At 37.2% G+C, this 7,712-nt stretch overlaps 1 pseudogene; it reads left to right on the top strand.

The window, feature by feature from the left end:
* Nucleotides 1-246: 246 nt before the first annotated feature.
* On the top strand, nt 247-4,323 carry LOC132314886 (uncharacterized; annotated as a pseudogene).
* Nucleotides 4,324-7,712: the final 3,389 nt, after the last annotated feature.

Here is a 7,712-nt window from a genome sequence, read left to right as displayed (position 1 = left end):
CTGGTCACAAGGTTTAGCTCATCATTCATTTTGCACAGGAAGTTCTTTCATTGGGGGTCATTTTCTTGGGCCTCTTATTTCAGGTATGGTTACAAGTGAAAGATGCAATTTTAAACCAAAAGAAATAGAAACAAAGTTGGATTCACAGGAGAGTATCAAACGGAGAGCTGATGATAGAGTGTCGTTACTGCATTCTGCTTGGAGTGCTATGTTAAACGAGGAAGGAGGTCAGTTCTTGCAAGGTATCGGATTGAGTAGTTCTAATGTACCAAAGGCTTCTCACTTGGAGAATTGCAAGTTGAGTGCACAAGCAAACGTCTTGATAACAGTGTTGTAAATGAAAGGTTCCCTCCTTGGACAATCTGGAAAGGGTTGCTAGATGTCTTCCCATTTTCGGCAGCTGATGAGCAACTGAGGTATTATAGGCATGAAGCCATGTCTGAAGGTGCTTATCCTCCTTGGGTATGTTTCTACGGTACAATCCATTAATTTTTTTGTTTAACACCCCTAAATATGATCTCAGAAAAGTATTCAAATGTGCATTTTTTTGCAATTAATTCTGTTATCTGTTTATATCCGTGCACAAGTGGAAAGGTACATTTTTGTTGAGGTGAAGTAGCATCCGCGTATGTGTTCAATATATGCAAAGCAGGGTTTTGATCTGACTTTTGGTTTTCAGAATCAAATCCTGCCGGATTTGTAAGTATGCGGCACCAATAGAGCTTACATATTGCTGACAATTAACATCCACATGTGTGCACATTAGCCCCTCTGAAAGTGCATGAAATAATTTTAATTTACCCTATCCAATTATATAGAGCTAGATATGATGACACAATTGGCAAATATGCTGGTGAGATACCGAGAATGTTTAACATTTTAGACCGTCAATTTAAGCAGATTGCAGGATCAGATGAGGAGAATTATCCCTTTACTAGGAAAGTACAACGCGACCTATGGATCCATCAGCACCCTTTAAACTGCAGTGATGCTAATATGAGGTTTCTTGTTGCGGACTGGGAAAGGTCGCCTGGATTTGGTATTGGAGCTCAGCTTGCAGGAATGTCTGGTCTTTTTGCTATTGCTATAAATGAAAAAAGGGTCCTTGTTACAAACTACTATAATCGAGCAGACCATGGTGGTTGTAAAGGTATAATTTCTGATGGTCAGCATGTTCGTTCTCTTAAATAATTTTTTTTCGTTGAAATTGAATTTAATGTTCTTCTTGATTCTGATTACTGAAAAATATTTGAGTATCATAGACACTATGAGCACATGTTCTCTTGTTCCTTCCTTGTGCGGAGGCCAAAAAGTGAATGGTCCTTTCTTAAGCCACCCGTTTTCTTCTTCTTGGTGAACATTGCTCTTCAAACAAGGATGTGTTGCAAGAACCTTCTTATGAAAATTTTCAAATGTTGTTATTGATTAATCTCATTATATGTTTTTATAGGTTCTTCACGCTCTAGGTGGTCTTGCTACTTCTTCCCAGAAACATCACATGAATGCCGGGAATGTGCATTTGAGCTTATGGGGAGAAAAGAAGCATGGGATAAAGGAATCATAACGGGAGAAGACAATTATACTTCTGAGTTAATATGGACTGGACCAACACCAAGGTGAGCCATTACATATTTTCACCTTTTTTTAGAACATTTTTCAGATTTCATGAGCATATCATAGTTTGGCATTCCTAACATCAGTTTTCCTAACAGTGTTTGGGGGAATCCTTGGAGTTATTTGCAGCCAACAACAGAAATAAATGGGAGTCTTGTTGCCTATCATCGCAGAATGGAGCAGAGGTGGTGGCGAGCACAGGTTCAACTACAAGTTCATCTAGAAATTAGAAATTTCTTAGTTTTTCAAGAAACTAGTACTTGAGTTATGTGAGTTGTACAGTGGAATAAATTGTGGAAAGTTTTGTGTCTTTTTATTCAATTAACTTTACTTAAATTAGCAAAAATAAAAGCAAATAAAGTTTGACAGATCACACTAGGAATTAACCTCGTGGACTGTGCAGTCCAGAGCAAAACGATCCACTATGTTTGAAAGAAAGTACAGTGGACTTTGACTCAGGCTCATACTCTATCGTTCTACCAAAAACCAATTGCTGACAATCTCTGGCTTTGTGACGTCCTGTCTAATAGCTCTTGACTCCAAGCTTACTCTTGATCTCTGTAACAGGATTATACGTTGATAGATCAAACAACACTCCTCGAATGCTTTAACCCTTCCAAAGTGTGATCGTTTCACCTCTTTTCTTCAAGATTTGAATTTTGATGTAGAAGAAATAAATCTGTTTTCTCTGATTGTTGTAGATGCAATATTCAATAGACTTGAATACGGTCACAAATTGAACAACACTCTAAAATCACTCGTATATTTATGTGTGTGTTCAAAATAAAAATTGAAAAATTAGATTTGATTTTCTGCAAAATATCTCTCAAAGGCTTTTGAAAAATAAGAAGTTTTAATGCAAAAATTCACACAAACAAAGATGAGAAAATGTGTTTATATAGATTTTCAAAAACCTAGATATGCTCAGAAAAGAAGTTAATTTCGTGCATAGGTCTTTTGGAAAGAAATTTATATCAAATAGGAAGTTTAAACGGAACAAGAAACTAAGTTACCAAAATCTGCAGAAGAGTTTGAACCGGTTTAGAGTCCTTGAACCAGTTCAAGTTGGCTAGTGTTGAATTGGATTCGAAGTAGAATTTTGAACAAGTTCAAGTTGGTCAGACTTGAACAGAAGGATTAAACACTTAGAAAAATTTCGATTTTGAAAATTTTGAAAAACATACCATGTATGAAAATGTCCTAACCTTTTAACTCAACTTGCTAAAGTGTTGTTCATACTTGGACCTCAATCTATCAAATATCTCTTCAATTCCGCAACCGATCTTGATCTTGAATTTTAAACTTGAAAATACAACTCGATCGGATTTGTTTTGACACCGAAATTAGCCAATTACAAAATATATATTTCACAACTTCTATACTTAAAAGCACCTGAAAAGTACACGAAATTTAATTATAAAAAAGAATTAAAAAAAAAAACACATGAAATTCAGTTCTATTAAGATAAAGTGCAGGAGAGCAATGGATATTAGCAACTATATGTGAATGTCTTACTCTTATTCTGCAAGTAGTATTAGTCTTCAATGCTCAATGATGTTGATATGATATGCAGCCTCTCTCACAAAGGGTAATGGGAAATGGTGGGACCTGCCATCTGTTCGTGAGAGAGTCTGCTTATGCAGACTCGGCCTAAGAATAATTTTTCAGAAAAGAATGAATCTTCTTTCCCCATTGGGACATGGTGTTGTGTGTGTGTGTTTCGCAGAAAAGGAAAAAAGGGATGCTTGATTCATGATACAAATGTCTAAGGATGGTTGATTCATGAGATAATTATTTTATTTTTACATCCCTGTCAGGCAGTGCGCTACCTAATGAGGTTCCAGACCGAGTACACTTGTAACTTAATGTCGCGAGGCGTGCAGCATTTGGATGGGAAGCAGCAAAAATGGTTCTAGCAAATCCAGCTGAAGAATGGCCACAGGTTTGTCAAAATAGATGCTTATGCTAATTTCATGAAAACACAAGTAAATGTTAAAAAGTATGAATTCTGCACACGCACGCACACATAAAACTGTTTCCCTCTGCAGGATGTCACAAGAATGCCAGGATCAGACATTGAAGAATTCGTATGGTCGAATCACAAGCCATGGATCCCCAGGCCATTGCTAAGCATGCATGTAAGAATGGGAGACAAGGCATGTGAAATGGAGGTGGTTGAATTCGAAGAGTACATGCATCGTGCTGAACGCATCAGAAAGTGCTTTCCACACCTTAACAGCATCTGGCTTTCCACTGAAATGCAAGTTAGTGTGTGTGTGTGTGTGTGTTTTAAAATCCTTCCTAGTTCTAGAATAGATAACTGTTAAAACTTTTATCTTTGAATTCTCATAACAAAATTGGTTTCAGGTAGTGATCGATAAATCAAAATCATACCCCCAATGGAGATTTTACTACACAAACGTAACACGCCAAGTGGGAGACACAGCAATGTCTTTGTATGAAGCCAGTTTCGGAAGGGAAACCAGCACGAATTATCCTCTGGTTAACTTCTTGATGGCTTCCGAAGCTGACTTCTTTATCGGAGCATTGGGTTCGACATGGTGCTCCTTAATAGATGGAAAGAGGAACACAGGCGGGAAAGTGATGGCTGGCTACTTAAGTGTCAACAAAGATAGGTTCTGTTAGAGAGTTTATCTATAACAGTCATAACTCTATTGTTCTTTTCTGTGTATACGGTATTCATTTTTGTGTATCTATGGCCACTTTATGCGCACAAAGTTTCCTAGCTATAAGCATATAAGGTCTCTTATCATTAGCTCTATTATTGTTCTTGTTGTTGAACAGTATGAAAATTAGTCATAGTCATCATTCTTGCCTTGACCCTCAACAGAATGGGATTGGGACGTAAATTGTCTTCTTTCACTCTTTTCTGTACAAGCTTGTTCACCTATTATATTTTATTTATTAAAATTCTCTCTTGTTTACCTTATTTCGTTTTAATTTTTGTTTGCCTCTTTGTGGCTTACCTTCTACTGTAATGGTATATGTTATAATGTTCAAAAATTAAAGTTAATGCAGAAAAAATATAATCACAAGATGCAATAACTATTTTATAGAACAATGAATAGTCAAATGATAAAATCAGGTATTAGGTCAACCATAAAGATTAGAGAAATTTTGTTGTACCACAAATCTAATTGATATAATATCAAGCATATTTCCTAATTTTGTAATTTGGACACTTAAATAAAATGAATAGTTTTTTCATGTCCTGATCAAACTTTCAAAAACATACATACATACATATATATATATATATATATATATATATATATATTTTATCCTTTTCGAAAAGCCATAACTTTGACTCCATGAAATGGTAAGTTGTATTCCAAAAGTTCATATATTTAAAATTTTCCATACATATAAATAAGACAAATCTTAGGTTAAATTGATGTGAAAATTTTATTGATTTGACCTGTATTGTTGAATGAGTGGTTAAGATTGATGAGTTTATTATAATTATTATTATCATTTTGGAATTTTAAGCAAATTTATAAATAAAAGAAATAATTACAAGTGGTGGGCTGATTGGCCAAAAACAATCCAAAATGATGGAAACAGAAGCCTAACGAGGCCCAACATGGGAAAGGCCATGGACCATATTTCAAACCTAATAATCGCAATTAATTGTGGTTGTTAGTAAGCTATCCGGTTTGTAGCCCTAAAGAAGATGACCAGTGCAATTATCAGTCCGGTGGCTACAGAGGAGGATGGCAGCAAGCAGGAGAGAGATTCTAGTCCAAGAGAATCTTCCTCGAAGAGGAACAGTCGCATAAGAACCCCAATTTGAGAGCAGCAGTAATGGTGGAAGTGATTCGAGCAAGCACCATTCTTTGAGTTGAGCTCTTCCCTTTGAAGATCCTTTCATTTTTTTCCTCCTAAGTGTGATACCATGGATGAGAATCATAACTTGCGAAGCAGATTTGCTGGGGGGTTCCTTTTCCATTGCGTAGAAATCAGTTGTATTAGATCCTCCCAATTAGTGATTGCAGTAAAGAAATTACATTTAAGTTTGATGAATCGCCGGATAGGAGATACAAAACAACAGGTGATGAACAAATGTTGATGTGATTCTGTATATGATTGGCATAGAGCACATATGCTGTTGTGGCTGGACATTGATCTGTTATGAAGAGTGGGTAACCTGGATTGTGCTGTTAACCATAGGTTGAATTTCATCCTAGGGATTGTCGATGAAATCCAAACTAAGTTGTGCCAATGGACTAATTGAGAGTGCTCTGTAACGTATAATGTTGTGTGCTTGAAGCTGAACTTGCCATTTGGTGATGCTAACCAAATCTTGCTAGCTATCACTTCTTGAAGAACTGGGGGGGGGGGGGGGGGGGGTTGAAGTAGTAACTCAGGAATAGCAAAGGAGAGGCATGTAGGAAATGACCATGATGAGTTATGAATGAAGGTGTCAATTGTGGTTAATTCATTGAACCCTGCATTAGTAAGAATTGTTAATGGAAAACGACTGCAAAGAGGGCCACCTGAAGACCAGTTGTCAAACCAAAATGAGGTCTCTGAGCCATTGCCAATCCTGTGCTTGAGAAGCAGTCTAGTAGTATGTCCGAGTTACAAAATCTTCCTCCAACTCCAAGAGCAAGGTTGGGGGAAGTTGATTCTCCAAAATTTCCTTGATTTGATGAGGTGAACTCTACACCAAGTGATCCAAATTCTGTCATAGTTGTTTGAGTGAAGATCCCAAATATACCTTAGGATTCTAGCCTTGTTTGATAGTTCCAGGTTTGGAATGCTAAAACCACCTTCCCCCTTTGGTAAGCAAACTTTGCTCCAAGTCACTTTGGCATTAGTTGTTTTCATTTCAGGTCAACCAGAGGAATGATCTGAAGATTTGGTTGAGTTCATTGATCACTGCTTTGGGGAGAATGGAGATGTTTGCCTAATAGACTTGTGTTGAGACCAATACAGCTCTGATAAGTTAGAGTCTTCCTGCATAAGAGAGTGATCTTGAAGACCAATGTGAGATTTTATTTGTGATCTTTTCAATAAGTATGCTGTAGTGGGCTGATTTCAGGTTGGTGGATATGAATGGAACACCTAAATATTTGACCGAAAGGGATCCAATCCCAATGCCAAGCATGGTTGTGATTGCTGCTTCTGTGTGTGGGTCAGTTCCAGAGAAATAGACATTGCTTTTGGAGAGATTGATGTCCAAACCTGACATACAACAGAAGTGATCAATGGCAGACTTTAACACTGAGACTGATGTGATGTCTCCATAACAAAACAGAATGAGATCATCTGCATAGGAGAGGTGAGTGATCTTCAATGCACCACATCTCCAGTGAAATTTGAAGGTATGAACTCTCATTACATATTCATTGATGATGTAGGACAGTGCATCCATAACTATAACAAATAGGAAAGGTGAGATGGGGTCACCTTGTCTCAATCCCCTCTTCCCTTTGAAAAACCCTTGGAATTCTCCATTAAGAGCAATGGTGAAGGAGGGTGAAGAGAAGCAAGCTTGTAATAATGAAATGGACTTGGTTGGGAAGTTAAGAAGAGTGAGACAGCTTAAGATAAAATCCCATTTGACTGAATCAAATGCTTTCTTTAGATCAATCTTGATAGCACATTTGGCAGTGGAAGATTCAATGTGGTACCTTCTTAGTAGTTTATGAGCAAGGAGTATGGGGTTTGTAATCTTCCTCCCATTTATGAAGGCTAATTGTGACATGTCAATTATGTATGGGAGGGAGAACTGCAACTTGGATGCCAGAATTTTTTCTATACATTTGTAGATGGAATTACAACATGATATTGCTCTATAATCATGGATGGAGGTTGGGTTTTGGCGTTTGGGGACCAATGCAATGTATGTATTATTTGATTCAGATAACATTTTTCCATTTTTGAAGAATTCAGAAACAGCCTTGGTGACAGAATTCCCCATAATTCCCTAAGTTTTTTTGGAAGAATGCAGCATTATAACCATCTGGGCCAGGGGCTTTATCTTTACTAAGCTTGAACATAGATAGCTGGATGTCTCTGTGAGAAGGAATGCCATCCAGAAGACTGTATAAGTGACCAGGAACCATTTTGGT

Source organism: Cornus florida, unplaced genomic scaffold (assembly GCF_030987335.1).
Source record: "Cornus florida cultivar Cherokee Brave unplaced genomic scaffold, ASM3098733v1 CherokeeBrave_3.0.0_Hap2_Chr06, whole genome shotgun sequence".
Lineage (NCBI taxonomy): Eukaryota > Viridiplantae > Streptophyta > Magnoliopsida > Cornales > Cornaceae > Cornus > Cornus florida.
The sequence above is the reverse complement of the archived record's forward strand: the minus strand, read 5'-3'. Positions and strand labels throughout refer to the sequence as shown.